At 49.0% G+C, this 19,248-nt stretch overlaps 1 long non-coding RNA gene across 1 annotated transcript; it reads right to left on the bottom strand.

Annotated features, from left to right (window-relative positions):
• Positions 1-1,115: 1,115 nt before the first annotated feature.
• LOC139829184 (uncharacterized) lies at positions 1,116-18,750 on the bottom strand. Its single transcript, XR_011741541.1, has 2 exons — positions 18,408-18,750; positions 1,116-1,184 (listed from the first exon to the last, which is right to left on the bottom strand). It is a non-coding gene; the product is annotated as an uncharacterized lncRNA (long non-coding RNA).
• Positions 18,751-19,248: the final 498 nt, after the last annotated feature.

Genomic DNA, 19,248 nt, shown 5'->3' with positions numbered 1-19,248 from the left:
AAGCAGAGCTGGAGGTTGCAAGTAAGGGTTAACATGAGCAATGTGCTAAGCAGAAACAGAGCACTAGATGAGCACCAGGTACTAGGAATATTACCTTTTGTAATCATTGCTTTATTAACATACAACAATCTTATTAAATCTAATGTAAGTGCTTATTTGGCAGGTTCAATAGAAAAGCCTTAATTGAACTCATTTTAAATACAGCAACAACTGCTTAGTCTGCTTTCTAAGAAGGTGTGAGCTTTCCGGGCAACACCTGCTTGCAGCTGACAGCTTGTTAGGGAAGAAGGATGGTTTTCAAGGGTGGATTTTTGCTGGTTTGGGGTTTTCCCAGGGCTCGGTTTATTTGAGGATGCAGGAAGAGTCAGTAACATCAGTCACCCAAGAAGAGCTTCTTCCACTGCCCAGGTGGGTCCATCCACCCATCAGAGATGATGCCTCATTACCAAGGGGCCAAAATGGGCCAGGAAATGCCATTTGCGTAATGAGCAGCCCAGTTCTATGCTTAATTAAAGCTTCCTAATCTGCTGGCATTGAATCTACCGGGAGATTTGACAGCCTTGGCTAGACCTCTTTCATCAGCCACAGCTGCAGCAGTAACTGAGGGGCTCTGTTGAGCCCCCGGAGCCACCCGGGGTCCCAGGAGGGATGAATGCCTCACTTGTCTCCTCCAAAGGCAACACGGCTTCACCTGGCATACAAGGGGCTTCTTCCGACCAGCCGGCGCCTTGGAGAAAAGGCCTATTTTAACAGGCCTGGGACTGACCTAAATATCCAGATCTGAGCCATCCTTGAAGGATGAGACCAGAGAGGAAGGCGAGGATTTAAGTATCTGGACTCAAAGCCAAATCATGACAGCTGGAAGCTTTCTCTTCCTGGATTCACCATTCAGGAGGTTTGGCTGTAGCAAGGAGACAGAGACTTCCAAGTCCTGCCCGTTGCTTTAGGAACTGGAAAGGCTCCATCCCCCCAGGACCACCTGGTCCATAAGGGCTGGAGCAGCACGTAGCCTTTGTCCTGGGGCAGAGGGTCACCATACCAGAAAGCTACACAGCCGTGGAGGACCGAGGGCTTTCTGCTCACCTTGATGTGTGTGCCGTGCAGGCTGGCAGCTCCCTCACAGCTGCTGATCTTCTCTCCACAGGTCCACCTCTGATTCAGCAGCTCACCCCGAAACTCATTTTCTGGGGAAGGGAAAAGGAACATAGGGTCAGGACACAGCGCCAGCCCACCACCTCATCAGCAGCATCAGACAGAGGCAAAACCACAATATTTATTCCCTGCCTGCTTTATTTAATGGCCACACAAATCCAGTCTGAGGGTCTCCATGCCCTGAGCAGGACCCCAGAATGCCAGACCAGGGCCAAGAGCCCCAACCGCGATGAATTTTGTGTGTGCACCCTCAGCCAACCCCAAACACTGTGCAACGCTGCTCAACTCGGTCCTCAGCTGGAAAACCCAGTATTAGCAGTGAGGGTCACTGGTGGGCTGGGCAAAGGGCTTCTCCCTTCCACTCTCTTCTCTTTCCAGAGATTAAGTGAACTTTTAATCTTTCAAAAAAATTTGCACATCTACAGCAGTGGATGGGACCCATTAACAGGGCATCGCTGAGAGCCAAGTGGAATCCCCACTCGGGTTTCCATGACAACACCCAGTGACACTGGCATTTTGGGAATGTGTCATTACAAGAATATGTAGCGAAAGTACAAGATGAGAACCTCAAAGTTAAAGCTCCCTGAAACACGGCTGCTTTGGGCACGAGGGAGAGCAGGCAGAGAGGATCCTCCATCTGAAAATAAAATTACGGGAAATATGTCCTTTATGAGCAGATTCTTGAAACTTTCCCTTCGTCTCATACAACTTCAAACATCTCCATGGGTCCAGCACCAGCCCTGCTGCACACAGCTGGATCTGCAGCAGCTGTTGTGGTGCAGGAGCTACTGGCAGAGCTTCCCCTCCCACACTGTTATTGCTCATGGTGACGAGATCAAGAGCTTTTTCCCCCAGACTGGTCTCCAGGTCCCCAGTGTCACAGCTCACCTTGGCAAACCCTTGTTGCTTTGGGTGCCGGCGCGGCAAGCATTCCCCTTACATCTCTAATTGTGGCTCCCTCTGGCACTGAGTATTGAATAATTTACTGCCTGTTCTCCAAGTCTTGCTCCATGCATTTTCCACCACCCGTGCAAAGGAAAAGGAAAGCATCCCCCAGAAGGACGCACATAAGGAGCTACATGCTTGCTGGCGCGCTCATTCATTTCAGGATGCTAATAGCCCGGGGAAGAGCTCAGGGCAGAGGCTTCATTTCCTCTGCCAAACGGACTGCCATGCTTTTTGACTTGATGTTTCTATTATTGGGGTGATGTCAAAGGCAGGGAAAGCAGGGGGAAGGTCTCACACAAACTAAAGGAAACCTGCCCAAGGTGGGTGTTTCCAGCAATGGACACTAGCCAAGCAACTTTAGAACTGCTCTGCCACAGAGCAGCTTTTAGGAGAATGCACAGAAAAGAGCTGGGGAATTTATTCCTCCCCTGCCTGTGTCTGTTCTCTATCTGCAAGACATTAAGGAACAACCAGTATGTCTCATAGTGTTCTTGTAAGAACAAGTACATTGAAAGACTGGGATAATTCGATCCTATGGTGACATACAATCCAAGTTAGTGCCTAGGACAGGTGACCGTGAAAGTCACCTTCACATATTTGTCCTGAAACAGAGCTGTTCTGAAGTCAGGACAGCAGCTGGGGGGACTATCCTAGGTTTCGCAGGAGAAACATCTGTATTGGAGACTCCACTGCAAACCCTGTCTGAAGCATTGTATTCCAGCCTGGACCCACAGGAAAGGCACAGGGCTTGGAAACAAAATCCAAGAGTTGTTGAAACGTTGTTCTGCTTTGCAGAAGCTCTGAGAAAAGGGAGCAGAGAGGCACAGATGGCCAGGCAGATGATGAAGACCAAGCGAAATGTGGGAAAGAAGCTAGAAAGGGACAGAGAGGAAAAAAACATCAAAAAAGAAAAAATAAAGATGCACATTCGTAGGACAGTACAGCCTGCCTGCTTATCTGAAGCATTTCTCTGGACATCCTTCTCCCAAACAGCATGTTTTAAAGCAGGAACATTCTCTCTGGGATGCAGTGGGGGCAGAGACAGAGAGTTAAACCATAGAAACAATAGATAACCCTAAAGAAAGCTCAGAAGATTTTTGAAATGTTGAGAGGTCACAAGATTCAACCCTCAGGAGTTAAAAAATAGCAAAACACACGCACACTTCTGCTCCTTGAGCCAGTTTTGCTCACACGTGCCTAAGTCACAGGCTAAGGGTGAGCTCTAGAGGCTGCTGAGGCCCAAGACGACAGCTTGTCCTTATCACGCGTCCTGTTCCAACCTTCTGTGCCTTCATCCCAGTGAGCAAGAGGAGGGGAAGAAGCTGCATGTTGAGGTGATGAGCCTTGACCAGGCTGAGGGTGCGTTTGCCACCCCAGCTCAGCGTCCTTCTCCCCACTCCTGTCCCCCTGCCCAGCCCAGGTCCAATGGCCAAGGCAGCTCCGTCATCATATGAATCACATTTCCTCTGCTCTGTGCTGCTTAAATGCATCTGCTCTCCGGAGAGGATCAGCTTGCACTGCTGGCTGTGCCCTTTCCACCTCGCCTCCGGACCCTGCATTCAGCAGAAATGCAGCTCACCCGTGATGTGAAGGACACATCATTTAACCCCTCCTTGGGCCACCCAGGAGATGCAGAATATTGGCTTAAATGCAAAATTCTGCCCATGGGAAGCAGATCCTGGAGGGAACAGCATGTCCTGATGTTGCCTCCTGGCACCGAGCTGGGACAGGCAAAGCACAGAGCGCTCGCATCTATTCCCCCTTGAAAAATAACGCAGATGCTCAGCTGGTCTGATAGATCAGTGCCTGGTGTTCCCATCCCAAATGGAATCGCCAGCTTTCCCCCACCTGCTCCATCCTCGGTTTCCACCACACACCGGGGTCCCTCGTTTTTTCCCCATCAACATTTCTGACAATCTACCACCAAAGCATCAGTGTACCCTCTCCAAAATGAGGTTCTTTCCCAAACCTTGTATATGTTTGTCCCCTTCTCTCCTTCACAAATACCTGCAGAGAAAGGGTCAGCTGTGAACCGAAGCATTGCAAGTTGCACAGAATCTTAGCATGAAAGAGCAAGTTCTGTGAGACCTTTGGGTCACTCTCATCAGGCCCAAACAAGAAAATTTGGAAACCTGGGAGGGAGACCACACACAATTCTGAGTGTTAATCAGACTTACTTTCCATTCCCAAATTGAGAAGAAAGCATTGATTTCCCAGGAAAAAAAAAATAAAAAATTAAACCCTCCAAAGAATGGCAGAAAGCTCCCCCAAAAGTAAAACAAATAAACCTCAGAGGAAACTTTGGGTGCTGAAGGTGAATAGAAATCGATGCAGGACACTGCAGGAGGGGCTGCCTGGGTGGCAGCCGGTCCCACATGTCCTTATGGGGAGCCCTGCCTGCAGGCTGCCCCCAAATCTCTGCAGACGTTACATCTGCTATAGCACCGTGATGAGGTGAGAGACAGGTTCCGTGGAGAGAAGATGGGAGGTGAAGGCTTTATTTCCTCATAAAATGTGTCACTGCATATTTAAACTGAAAGACTAGAAGAAAAACATATCAATCTTCATTTACTCCCCCAAGTGCAAGAAAAGAAAAAGGAAGGGAGTACAATTTTTCTTCATCTTTGTTCAGGCACATTTTTCACAGGAAGGGTGAACCCTGCGTTAACAAGGCAGCAACGTGCCGAGAGCAGGCTGGGACCTTCTGTGTCCCACCGGACTGCACGGACTCCCTTCCCAGAGCAAGCACAGCAGCAGCATTGGGGACATATTCATTAAAAAAATAAAAAACCCCAAATCCATATTTTGCATCTTTGCTAAGCTGTAAAAGCCACCCACGGGCCTCTCCTTGCTGGCCAACACCTCTGCATTTTGCAGGGTACCACCCACACACGCAGCTCTCCAGGGCCACCAGCATCACCAGGAGAACATTGAGAACTGAATTTGCTTGTCCCCAAACCCACGGTGCAGCAAGGGCTTCTCTTCCTGCAGGCAACACGAGTCTTATATTTGATTTAAGGCTTCAGTCCCACAAATGCGCCGCACCACTGAGCCTCCTTGTGCAGCCCCAGGACCCAGCACAGCCCATCCCAGCCTGATGCAGCACTAATTGCCCCCCACACTAATTGTCCCCCCCCACTACCCCTAGCCCTTGCCAAGAAAAGGCTCCTCCGAGCCCATACCCCGCACAAGCCCCTGCCAGTTCAGCCTTCACGCTCACAGGAGCGCAGCAGCGATGCATCAGGGTGCTTTTCTTTCAAAGGAGATGAATGAAAACCTCTGTAGCGATCAAACTACACTGGAAAAGTAGAACCCAGCTACTTTAACAATTCTTCTCTGATGCGAGGAGTGTTGGTTTAACCCCCCCTCAGGGCACAGACATACTGTCTATTCAACACAATTATTGCTGTTTTCTGTGGCACGGCTATGTTCAGTGCTTTAAATTTAGCTTCCCAAACATGCATTTAATTTAAGATCTAATACTGGATGTTAATTGTATATTGCACAGTAAATGACTGATCATTAAAATGTATTAATTGAGGTTTAACAGCTGTATAATAGATATTACATCTCATACTTATCAGCAAATATGATTTAATAATCAGTTAGGATGGGATGTATGGATGGGAGACATAGCAAGGCCAGCAAGATTGCAATTTGTTCTTTCTTTGTTTGCTGACCTAAAGATACTTTTCTTCTGCATTTTTGCAAAGCGGCTGGGCAAGCACCAAGCAGATGTTGAGTTTTGACACACTCACCTGGGGATCTCACTTAGACAAGCCACAAAGAGCTTATGATCTCTACAAAAGGAGAAATGTGGGAACCATGAGCAGTCTCGTCCTTTCCAGTGCTTTCACTGCCAAACGGGCTCTTGCAGCATGGTGTGCATTGCAAACCCACTAAGTGACCAGCTCAGCCCCAGCACAACTCAGAGGAGTTTGTTACCAACATCCAAGTACAGCCCCGCTCAGTTCTGCGGGTCCGGGGGGCACAGAGGAGAGGGGAGCACCAGGGCTTCCATCTGGCTACGCAGTCACCAACATTTCACCCTGTGTCATCCAGCACTGCAGGATGGTACAGGAGGAGCTGGAGTCCTCAGTGCACCTACGATGCAAAAGGCAGCAAATGAGGCTGCAGGCTCTCCTCATTAACAGCAATATTCATGCTCCAGTGTTCATGGCTAGTTAATAAGACTTTTTATTAGAGTCTTTTCTTCTACACAGTGGCAGAAGGGCACTACGCAGTGCTGCAGAAGATATAGGAGGCGGTTTTCCCCTTCCCTCCTTGCATCACTTGTGTACTCTTCAACAGAAGAAAAAATGCTGCGTGTCCACATTAGCACTGCTGTCTGTGCATTGTTCTTAAGTATATTGATCAAAAAGAATAAAGAATGAACATTGTTCAACGTCCCATCTTCCCCTGGCTCCTTGGGGGAGATGTCAAAATGCAAAGCTGCTCCGAGCCTGGTGAGCAGGACCACCAACACAAGGGAAAACAAAGCCATGAGGTTCTCCACTGGAGAACCCCTTTGGGGTTTCCAAGGCCCAGGGCAACGTCAAGGCTTGGAAAATCTCTCAGCTGATGCTGATCCCCTTCAAGATGAAAGCAAGAGCTGAGCCACGGGCATCTCTGTCTCCCGCCTTTGCCCTGCCAGCCACTAAGAGCTGCCCAGTGTGTCTTTTCCTATCGCAATAGTAGGAACTTTGTACAAGCCTGCTGATTAACTCCTTTCCAAACATATCTGAGCCCAAATATATATATATATATATATAAATAAAAGTCAAGCAAGCCCTGGCTTATCCTGAGTGCCAGCATCCCCTCCTCTGCCAGACTTATGAACCGCACAGGTAGCTCCTGTCGCCGGTTCCATCTCCAGCATCCATCGTTCAGTGCACGCAGAGGGATCCTGCTCAACAACGCTCCCCATTTGTGCCCAGCGCGGGTGCAAGCAGTGTGTAACGGGTCAGGCACGCGGGAGAGCATCTCGGAGAAACAGGATGTTGCATCTTGCTTCTTGCACATTTTCCTCATTATTTTGTTCTAATTTGGCTTTCCTGGTACCTTCTCTATTCAATAAAAGCCAAATGCAAACCGCGTCCCTTAATCTCCGAAACAGCAACTCACTGCTGAGAAAATAATATAGATGTAACTTCCAGCATCACACACTTTCTTTTCCATTTATATGCAAATGCCGACCTTTCACCCAAGCTGTCTCAAAGAAGTATTTCCTTAAAAATGCAAATAGCATGTTGCAGGCAGTTACTCTGGCTGAGTCTTTCTTATATTATTATTATTATTTCTTTTAACCTTACCAGCACTGTAAAACACAACTGCTAAACTGCACCCCAGTAATAATTACTTTTCCTACCAAATCGAAAGCCTCTGTGGAGCCAATGTGTCGAAACACCAGCAGGAGAATTCAACACGGATGAATTTTTAGAGATGGTTTTGGATAAGCCTGTCCTGGGCCAGGGTGAAGGAAGCAGCTCTGAGACGTGTTGCTGCCGAAGGGAACAAGGTGATGGTTCAAGGTGAGGTTACAAGAGCATTTTCTGTCTTAAACCCTTCCCGTGGTGCTGCTGAAACACAGAATCCTCAGGAAGGGGAAAATAACCTGCAAAACCTGGGGAGGTTTGACAGGCTGTGTCCAAGCTGCTCTATCAGCAGTTTGGAAACTGGGAGAGAAGAGGAAAAGCAAGTGCGGGCATTGTGCCTGCGGAGGCGGGGAGACAAGGCTGTGTCCGGCGAGGAAGCCAAATATATAAAGTAAAGGTAATAAATGAGGTTCTTCACACAGAGAAATAGCAAGTGAGAAAAGCTCCAGATGGCCTTGCTGGAAGAGGGCAACACGTCGTTCAGCTCAGTACCTGTTTCTGAGCAGCAAATATAGATTTTTCCATTATGTAGGGACTAAAAGAAACAGGTGAGGTACGAACTGATATTTCCTCTGTCATTTCACTCATCTATAGATTTAGCTCTCAATGACTCTTCAGTTCTTTCTGGGCTCCAAACCTCCCAAGATGCCCCAGTGTTGACTGTCACAGCCCAAGTGAATTGGGATCTGCCCTGGGATGTTATCCTTGCCAAAGAAAAAAATTACAAACCCCCACATTGCTGCTGCCCCAAGCTGGGCACACCGAGGCGTTCAAGAAACACAAACCCTTTTGCCCTCAGCACAGGTCTGAGGTCCAGCACCTGCTTGAGCAAACAACGTTGACTTTTCTGGATGGGGATTTCTACCCTGTGTGACACCAGGTCATGCAGAGGAGGGAGAAGCTGCCTGGAAAAGCCAGGGAAGATGCTGGCAGCGCTTCTGACGCAAAGTTGGATGACTAAGTGGGCTCCTTCCCAGCTGCCAGCTTGTCTTTATGATATTAAGCTTTTCCTCTCTGCTGCCGTATGAGAAGTGAAAAGTTGACACGTAAGCGTGTGTCACACGGAGTCAGACAGACAGAAGCAATAAGGCATAAAAGGAGGTGAGATCATCATGTGGCAACAGCTCCCCGGGGGTCAGAGGCAGCCCTGCACAGTGCCCGCTGGCTCGCAGCCCCCCATAATCCCTAAAGCATCCCCTCCCGTGCCACAGGCTCAGCACCCCCAAAACAAAGCCCATTTCCACACCAAACCTTCCAGACCAGGGACACACAGGGTGTCACATATGAAACAAGGCGATGGAGCTGACCCTTCCAATGTCTTTATCCAAAAGGAGCCCCCATTGCAGCGCACAGGTCTGCCAGCCCTAATGTCACGGCCCCCCGGGATTAGCACCGCTGAATGGGGTGGCTGCTGTGCACCACTTGCTTGAATAGAAGGAGAATCATCAAATATGTGAAGTTTATAACCCTGCTGGCACCACTTTTAGCGCTCCTGCGGACCCCGTGTAATTGAAATTAAATAGAGGCGAGTGATACCTTTCTGCCTCTCCCACAGCAGCCTGCGCTTGCTTGTGAATACGAAGTGGGGACAATGAGGCAGAGGGACAAGGCAGCAGCTGGGTGCCCATGGGCTCCTGGAGCAGCTTTCATCCAGCCTCTTGCACGGGCTGAGCCCCCTGGGCTACAGCAGTTTCACCCCAAAGCGGAGCCGGGAGAAGCGAAATCCCAAGCGATGTGTTCAGTCCCTAGAAGCCCCAGCCAAGAATTAGCTCATATCCTCTAACTGGGAAGTTTAATTCTCCTCCAAACCTTTATTTTCCCAATGCTCCCCTCTCTGATGGGGTGTTCTTGCTCTCCTCAGCGATGCTTCCTGCTCGGGGATGCAGCCGAACTGCCAGAGCTGCTTTGCTGGCCCGGCAGCGACCGGCATCCCCGCAGCTGGGGGGGAGCTGAAAGTTTCTAAGGGATGCAGGAGAGGAACTGACAACCCTGTGCTCCTCCGAGACACTGCAGGCAAAGTTAACTGTTTAGACTGTCATTTTTTTTTAAAGCAGCAACATTGCTCCCAGGCATTTTTTTTTTAGTAAAAAAACAGAGCAGCTCTCTCCAGAAGGCTATTAATCCTCTCCTGTCACTTGTGTTCTTGGAGAGAGCGTTTCTCTGGGCAAAAGCAGCTAGTTGCTCGCTGACTAATTACATCAAAATATTTAGGGCAACAGACAAACCTTTAACTCCACCTGCCAGAAGCTCGCGAGATGCAAAGCTTCAAAATTGTGAAGAAGAAACGTATGTATCAGCAGGAGAACCTGGAACTCCAGACTCGCTCATGGCCACATCATTTTTCAAAGGAACAAGCTTTCCTTCCTCTGTGCAGAGCCACTCGCATTGGGCTAACTTTGCCCAAGATAACCTTACCCAGAATATCCCCCACCCAAGGTTCTTTTTGGTTGGAAAAGACCCTCAAGATCATTAAGTCCAACTGTTAACCCAACACTGGCACTAAACTATGTCCCTAAGAACCTCATCTCCATGTCTTTTAAACACCTCCACGGATGGTGATTTTATTACTTATAAATAAAGGTTTTTTGCCTTTTCCAGGGAAGAGAATTAATTTATTTTCTCTCGTTCCTATGCAGGTGCATGGGTTTTGGGTACAGAGTGAGGACTGGAGTCACATACCCAAAGGAAGGGTCTTGCTTAGGCTTTGAGCCCCATTACAAGAAAGTTTTCAGAATGTCTTGGCTGAAACCAAGCAACTTCTCCCAAAGCCCATCTGACACCTTCTCCTCTCCCAGCAGCAGCCTCTCCTTGGGATATGGTTTGGCAGACCAGACCCAAAACCCTCACTGGATATCCAGCCATCAGGGTTTGGGCTCTGATTTACTTTCCATCCCATCACCCCACATCACCTGTACAGCCAGAATGGGAAAAGTCAGTGCAGAAAGAGGAAAGCCAAATTCTGCATTCAGGTGCTAAACGTGATGATCTTCCAAGGGGATTTGGATGTCCAAGTGCCAAAACAAGCAATTCAAACACAAGTTTTGGCCCCAAACTCACGGTGACCAGACAGACATCCCCTTCTACCCCCCAGAGATGCCTATCCCCATCCAGGGAACAGCAGGGACAGGGAAAGGTGACAGATTCTGGCTCCGAAACACAGGTTAACCCAAGGCAGCTGCTGTGGTGGTTTCTCTGCCCCACGAGGTTTTTCTCCACACAGGTAATTGGGTACTCAACACTAAACTTAATGAGCCACACTCAGGGAGCCCAGTGACAAGAACAAGGCAGGGTTATTGAACATAAAACTGTTGGTTTTGAGGAACTGTTTGAAAAAAAGAAAGGAATTCAAAAGTACTCAGAATATCACCTACAGATTTTGCCAGCAATACATTGGTTTTTAAATACTATGTGCATGAAAGCTCCCACAGAGCCACCTCTTATAGGTTATAAGAACACCCACCAGGGGATCCTCCTAATGTGGGGTTTGAATCCATTGCTGTTGAACACACCTGACTCCTCAGCTCACAGAGAGTGTTCAGGTAAACACACCCACGAGCTGCTGCTCAAATGACAATTAATCCTCGGCATCGATCAGAAAGGTCTGATTGCACCCACAAGAAGCAAGAGGCTTCCCCAAAATCAGCACAGATCGAACTTGCAGATGCTGTCCCAGGGAGAGCCACGCACTTGCCAAACTGTTCCAAGCAAAGGAACAATGAAACCCAGGTCTCTACTGCAGTGTATATTTAATTAGAGGAAAGGCAGCTTATGCAGCAGTTTCGGAAACATATTGTCTTACAGCATATTGGATATTTGTATCTTAACAGCTCAACATTGATTTCTTTTATGTAAAGGAAGAGGGGGGGAAAAGAACTGTGTGCCCTAAGTTGCGTTAGCTCCAAAGAGACGCCTGTACCACTTGGACTAATGTTTAGAGTAATCAAAGGCGTGAACTCATGTATTATGTATGGGAACGAGAGTTTTCAGTCTTCTGCAAAAAGGAATCTCCAGCGTTTGGTATTTTGTTAGCAGGCTGGCACCATATGGCTCTCCCCTGCTGATATTCTTTCACACCAGAACTTTACGTTCAGATGCTTTAGTTAATATTTTACCCAGCAAGCATAAACAAGATGCAAAGATTGCAGTCGACAGCAACCTTGTCTCAAACCATATACCCATGTTAACAGTGAAGGCTTCTTTCAGCAAGCAGTTTACCGAACACATGCCTGCCTGCCTTTTTTGTTCTTTTTTTCCTTAAGGGTCCAAGCTGGCCATTTGCTTTAATTGCCTCAGCATCAAATAAAACACAAGCAGTGAACCCACGCAGGACGTTTTCACTCCATTTCTACTCAGTTTTCTGGCTGGTCCAAGGCAGCACTGGATGCGTGCGGGTGCTGCACAAATACAAATTCTATTTACGTGCAATTCAAGGCTGCATCTCTGCTTGGTTTTCATTTCAGTCTAGTTATTATCTCAAGAAGGTAAAGCTGCCTCTTCTCCACTACTGAAGCAGGGATGGAACATCCAACAAAGCTCAGAGCCCACAGGGAACCCTCACCTGAGCTCCAACAGCCCAACCTGACCACACAAGAGCAACCACATGGAGTATCCAACTTGAGGGGCTTCACCAAGACTTGCGCTTCCCCCAACTCAGACACATAATCTTGGAAAACTCCAGCTTAGACATTTGGCTTCAAATATTACATTTAGATTTTCTCCACTCCCCCCTGGCCTTCAATATTATTCTTTAATATTCTTAAAACAAATAAGACCTAACAGATGTCTTTCAGCCTGCACTCTTATTAATGAGAATATTGTAAGAATGGAAATCAGGTCACAAATGTTTAATACTTTGTTTAAAAAGTCTTCAGCTTCTTTAAAGAGTTCCACTAATCCCAACATGACAGATGTACAAGGCAGTTTTGCTTGGGGCAGATTAAAATGCTCGCTCTGATTTGCTCTTTCATTTGGTCTGATTAAAATAACATTGCAAATTTTTTTAATGTGCTGACTTCAAAATAAAAAAGAATAAAAAGTGACCAGTGAAGGCCAGCATGGTCACAATAAAAGCAAATTTATTGTTGTTAAGATTAAAAAAGCAAGACAAAAGGAACTGAGGGACAGCCAGCCCGTGCCCAGGTTAGCGTTAAAGCTCTGTGTTAAAGATAAAAGGAGGACCTTTCCAAACTATGTTTTTCCATTTGAAAGTGTTTATTAATCTATTCTCTCTGAAGCAAAAGGTTCAATGAAAGACAAAGATCAAAAGTATTTTAATTCAGGTGAAAATTGTGGTTTATCCTTAAAAAAAGAAAAAAAGAAAAAAAGAAAAGCAGAGTGTTACAGAGTGGGTCACTTCATTATTCTGCTATAAGACTGACACTTGCTGGGAACAGCCCATTGGTAGGACAAAGTGGTCTCAGCCACCCTTTCCTCAACTAAACTGCACCTAGAAATTCTCTGTTTCCTTTCCTGACCCCCCCTTCCCTAGACAGGTTTTCACAGCCAACTTCATTTCCTTGCTGCTGGAAAACACGCTGGCATCCTAATCACCACTGACAGTGTGTACAGCGATGGATGCCCCAGGATGCTCCGGTGGGATTGCAGTGGAGCAGGAAAGCAGGATGGAGCCCTGGTTTCACTCACAGCCCATCTCCTTTCCCCATGCTCATCCATAAACCGGCCAGAGCCACTGGAGTTTTTTCCCTCCTGGCTCTGTGCAAAAGCAGCCACAGCTCCCAGTGCCGGGTCCCTCCAGGGTGTTGCTGGACCAGTTTCACACAGGCACCGGACAGAGATATTGCTTTACAAAGCAGCCGGTGATGCTCAAAATTAAGCACCCGAAGAGCAAACTCCTGCTCAAAGGGACCAGGTTTTCACACTAAGATCCCAGGCTGTTTAGTCTGGACCATTCTGGCCCAGAAACTTTCTCTGCCTCCCCATCCCCACCTGCAAAATGACAGCAAGGCCTCACGGAAGTACCGTATGGGTGAATGAGCGCAACTATAGAAAAACACCGGTTTTATTTTGTGTTGTGTATTTAGCCATTTTTCCTTAGAACACCAGCTTGTGCCTTCTATAAAAGAGTCCACAGAAAATCTGCAAAATGTTGCAAGTTTTTGAGGATCACTGTTCCGGTGATTTTTAATGTTTACATTCTTTAAAAATGTAAACAACTCATGTTCATGCCTCTCAGATGTCCTCACCTCACTGTCCACCTCCAGATGCTCCCAGGGCAGAAACAACCTCTCCCCAGAGGCAAAGCAGCTTGGAGAAGTGGAGGGATGCCCTCCTACTGGGAAAATCCAGCAAAGCTGCACAGGGAGGAGACACTTGGAAGTTGCTCTTCACCATCCGTGTTTTCCCAAAGGGCTGAGCCACCACACAGCTGCTCCCAGTGAAGCAGCTCCCAAGCTCTGCAAGGACAAACGCTCCACATGCAGAAATTCCCTCCCATGAATTAACCTGCTAGGAGGGGGAACGTGCTTCCTCCAAACACACACACGCGAAGCCCTTTTCTGCTTGGTGAAAACATTGAGGGGCAGTGGGAGGTGACATTGCCCTCCCACCTCTGAAGGGAGCAGAAGGGATGCCCCAGCCCTGCTCTTCGCCGTTACTACTGACCTTGTTCCCAGATGAGAAATCTCAAGTAAATTCATTTCACTCTAAAAGCAAGGTGATTTGGGGCATTTCTCCCATCCCACAAACTTTTCATAGCAGGTGCTTATCATGAAGCTTCTCTATTCACACCATGATCTCCTCTCTGAGGATTAGGTGGTGGACCAAGTTTCTACACTGCAAAGGTAAACAGGCTCAGAAGTGATATAGAATAGTTTAAGATGAGAAGTTTCACATGAGCCAGGCTAAAGGATGCTAGAGATGCGAGGGGACTTTGCATTGCACAGCCAGGGAGAGCACCGCTGGTGTGTAGGCAGTGGAGTTATTCTTTGCAAAAACCAGCAAAACCCAGGAGAAAGGTACGAAGTGTGAGATTTCCTGACAGCAACTTCTGCCCTGACAAACCTCTAGAAATACCTGGGAACTGAGAAGATGGGTAGAAATTAATCCCAGTTTGCTAGTCCCTATCACACTGCTGCTGTAGGGCTTTCTCCCCAAAAGACAAATAACCCTGGGGTCTATTAGCCTCCCTCCCGGCTGTCAGCATCCTTCTCTGCACAGCCAGAGAGTAAACAGCATTTGCACAACAAACAACTCAGAGCAAGGACTACTTAGAGAAATAAAAGTAACACATGGTGGTGTATTCCTAGCTCTAAGTTTACAGCGTGGATCCTCCACCCTCAGCTCCCACGTACTAGAAAGGAGAACAGCTACAAAGTGGTGACGGGAGATGTCCTTTGTTATTAAGAAAACAGCTCGAGTAACCACACCATACAGTTTGCAACTGTAAAACAAAGTCCTTCCCATTTGCAAACTGACACATACACACAAAAAGCAAAGGGGAGACCGGGTCTTGCCCCCTACTTTGCCATTAAATTCTCGTGTCTGACTTCCCAGTGGTGAAACGATGCTTCCCCTCCCACCACCGTCTCCCTCCCCTGCCCACGCTGATTTCATGTCTTCTGGGAAGCCCAGCCCAGCCGTGGCGATTTCCCCCGCACACTTCGGCCTTTCCTGTAAACCTGACGCTTCCCCTCATCACTCAGCTCTTGAGGAGGCAAAGAGTCTCCCAAAACCTTCGAGTGAGGTGGACAGCGGCACCGCTTGCAAAATAAGCACCCGCAGGTTGCAAAAGGAGTGTTCTATCCCTCACCGGACAGGGAGCTAGTGACAAATTTTGCGTTGCATCTCCTGATTTTTTTCAAGCTCAAGAGAGTGAACTCACTTGCTCTCCTCAAGCCCTGGTGCAAAACCACGGTGGGATTTGGGGGAAGGAGAAGAGTTTCTATTCCTGAGCACCCAAAGCTGTGTAAATCAGCCTGTTTAGGGTGTATTGCTGACTTAGGGTGCATTGCTCCTCTCAAAGCCCAAGATGAGCAGCATGCCCTATCAAGAAGCCAAGTTTGGAGGCAGCCGCTCAAAGCGAAGGCTTCCGCGGGGGCGGGAGGAGGAGTGGGGGGGAGTTTAGCACTGTCTGATAAAATGGCAGCTGCTCTGACGCCGAGCTACGTCTTGCTAAGCCAGCCCTGCCCTCATCATCTGACTGCCGGGAACGGGGGCCGCTCCGCTGCCGGCCCCCCCGGGGACTCCGAGGGACGGTGGGCGCAGATCCGGAGCTTCTTCTGTCCACCCTGAGCTTCGGGTCGCTGGGAAAAGTCCCGGCCACTAATGACTTCCCCCAGCCCGCGGCTGGAAGGCGCCGGGGTTCGCTGTGTGTCCCCCCGGGGCCATTAACCGACACAGCTCGGCTCTATAAAGCAAAAGCTGGGGGAGGTGTGGGGGCCGCTGCCCCGACCCCTGGGCTGCTCTCCCCCTGCTCTGTGTCCTCCCTGCTTTGGGGACACGGTGGAGCCTGGGGGCAAAGGGAGGAGGCACTGACTAGCCACATGGCGAGGGGGTGGGGTGAAGAAAGGGGAAGGTGAGGGGACATCCCTATCCCAAAGCCACCAACACCACCCTCAGCAGTGACCGTCAGTACTGTCCCGAGGCGGGACGCCCCTCCGGCCGGGCCAAGCCCCGGCATCCCCCTTGCAGGTGCGCCCAGGAGAATGCGGGTTAGGAGGAGCTGCATTTCTGGCTCTCCTGCAGTCAGAGCTGCCCCTGCTGTCCCCTCTCCCCCCCGAGGGCTGGGACGGGGAGCAGGGGTCGGATTCACGGCCCCTTGTTCGGGGTTGCGCAGGGGACAAGAGGCTCTGCCCGCCCAGACGCCTCCTCGACGAGACCCCCGGGAAGTGGCCGCTCATCCCCGGGCCAGACCCGGACCCGCCGTTCCGAGGTACACGGACCCCAGCTCCGCCGGGATAACAAGGGGCAGCTCCCGTCTGCTTTCTGTGAAAGGATAAACTCAACTTTCTGAAGGACTTTTCCGACTCTACTAGCCTTTGGGATCCCGCAAACCCCCTAAACCACTTGGAAAACAAAACAAAACAAAAAACCAACAACAACCAAACAAAAAAAACCCACGCAAGCAAAAAGTTATCCTTGTTCTTCCCGGGGCAGGAGAAAAAGGGGAAAGGAGAGGAGAGGGAAGGCAGCTTTGAGAGAGAAAGAGCTAAAGCGGACAAGTCGTGCCCGGGCTTCTCGGGCCGCAGCAGCAGGCGATGGTTTGCGCTTTGCAACATGCGCCTGCTCCAATCTGCGCCGCTCGGGAACAATAAACAGGATCATACAAAGAAGTGGAAAGGCGGCATCTTTGCTTCTGGTTTCTATGACAGCATCAGAGACAAACCAACTATAAACTCTAATTCCTGGATTCCTCCTCCCCTCCCTAACTCCCTTTTGTCTGCCATTAATTAAAGTGGCCATATGGAAAAGACTGATAATAACAGCAGATGAGCCAACGAGAGAGGGGGAAAGAGAAAGAAAAAAAAATAAAATACTAAAAGTAGCGGCAGGGCGATGGTGAGGATTTATCCCGAGCTTTTTGCACTTGTTTTCAGCGGCTGCTCGAAGCGAGGGGGCTCAACAATAGCGGGAGGAGAGCAGAGCGGTCGAGCCCCCTCTACCCCGGCAGCCCGGCTCCGGGGGAGCTTCTCACCCCAGGCCTCCTGCTCCGAAGGGCCTGATCCCAAAGACCTGCCCCTTTGTGTAGGGGACGTTCGGAGGGTGCTTCGGGGCTGCCTCCCCGGGGAAGGTCCGTCCTACTCACCGGCAAACTGCGCCCCAAACTCAGCCTAACTCGCCGGGGTCGATCGCAGTGCAAGCACATCCTCAGGCACCAGCCCTCCCCCCAAACTACTCACAATACAACAACAACAAAAAAAAACTTTGCTAAAATTGATAAAGAGATTAGCCAAGCAAAGCCTCTTCCGAGCTAGCTAAAAATAAGAACCCGCAGATTTCTGTCGTGGTCAATGTATAGAGAGAAATCCACAAACATGGCACACTTCCCTCGTTCCTCGCTGCTATAAATAGAGAACTCTCAAGTAGTCAATATGGGGGGTGGGAAGAAAAGAAAAAAAAAAAAAAAAGAAAGAAAGAAAAGTCTGCCAGTGGCAAGAACCAACACCCGGCGGGCGACTTGAGGGGGCAAACGCCAGCCCTTCGCACCCGCGGCCATCGCACCCCCCACCGGGTCGCGGAGCTCCCCAAAGATCGAGGAGTGAGAAACTGCAGACTCGGGCTGGAGTTTTTGTAGAAAGGGGGTTGTGGTAGCGGGGGGTAGAGCCCAGAGAGGGACGCGCGGAGCCCCTGTCCCCGCACCGCGGGCTCGCATCGCCATCAGCACCTTCGAGAGCTCCGCGGCCGCGGAAACTCCTCCCGGCGCCCCGGAGCGTCTTCTGCTAAAACCGCGCACGGTTCCCTCCGGATAAACATCCACCGATCTCGCGGTCCACAAACCCGGCGAGCATCCTCTTCCAGAAATATTCAGAAAGTTTCCTGGCCGAATGCGATGTTGTGCCTTCTTTTCTTTTTTTTTTTTTTTTTAAATTAATCTCTTCCTTTCTCGGCTTATTCAACCTCTTTTCAGTCAGAAGCATAACATGTCCACTAGCGTCTCGCAGCCAGCGAGAGAGCGAGGGAGCAAAGATGGACCTAAGAGCATGATGATCACCATAAAAATCCCCTCGATTCTCCAGTGCAATTTTCAAAACAACAACAACCCAGCCTTGGTGCTCTAAAGGCGAAACGCCTGCGTCTGTTTACATCAACTGTGTGCTCCGAAAGCCTTTCCCCTCTGTCTCAATCCAAGGGAGGGTGAGAAGAAAAAAAAAAAAAAGAAAAAAAAAAAAAAAGAGAGACAGAAAAAAAAAAAGAAAAAATAAAAAAGCCAGCATTATCTGCCTTTGTCAGCGAAAGAACATAATATTGACTTACCTTTCCCCACAGCTATTGTCTGCCCCTTTGCAAAATGACATCACGGAAACCAATCATGAAATTTGCATGGGGGAGGTTGTGGGGGGAGAGTTCTTGGAGGGCAGCCCACTTCCCTACACCAGTAACACGCGTGTAAGACGGGTTGTTGGTTTCAATTAAATATCTGATACTCCTTAGTGTGTGAACTCTTAAGCCTGCTAAAGGCAATGTCTCATTTACTTAATGACCGCTCTCATTAATGGAAATGGCACAGAGGGGGCTTGCTGCGCCTTCCCTTTGTAAATACACTACCCATGAACCCTTGGGGTTGCAATATATCTGTTTACTCTCTGAGGTGAAATAAATTTACAGTATAGCATCAAAAAGAGAGAGAGAGAGAGAGGGAGAGATGGAGCTGCTGACTTGAGTGCACGGAGAGCTGGGGCTCTCCCAGCCCCGCCAGCCCCTCTCGCCGACCCTCCCCCTTCCCGAGCCCCAGCAGAAGGTGATTTTCCCCGAGTTAATTCATAATTAATATGCACGAGGCTCGGGGCTCCTTTGATAACAGCAACACAAAAGGACGGCGAGCGCGACAAGCGCCGTGCCGTGTACCCCCCCCCCCGCGCATCCCAACGCGTGGTACGGCCCAATAATTCCTAATAGCAGCAAGCAGCGAGTGACAGATGCCCTGGGTTAGCACAGCTCCAGCGAAAGTACTTTACAATATTTATTGGTGGTTAGGAAGATGACCTATCACCATAAAGAACAGACTGGGAAATTTATCGCCTCTATGAACCTGGAAGTATTGCATATTAGCTGATATACATATTCAAAAACGACTGGTTAAAAGGTGTATAAATAT

The sequence above is a fragment of the Patagioenas fasciata genome, chromosome 16, assembly GCF_037038585.1.
Source record: "Patagioenas fasciata isolate bPatFas1 chromosome 16, bPatFas1.hap1, whole genome shotgun sequence".
Lineage (NCBI taxonomy): Eukaryota > Metazoa > Chordata > Aves > Columbiformes > Columbidae > Patagioenas > Patagioenas fasciata.
Note: the sequence above shows the minus strand (reverse complement) of the source record. Positions and strands in the feature narration are given on the sequence as shown.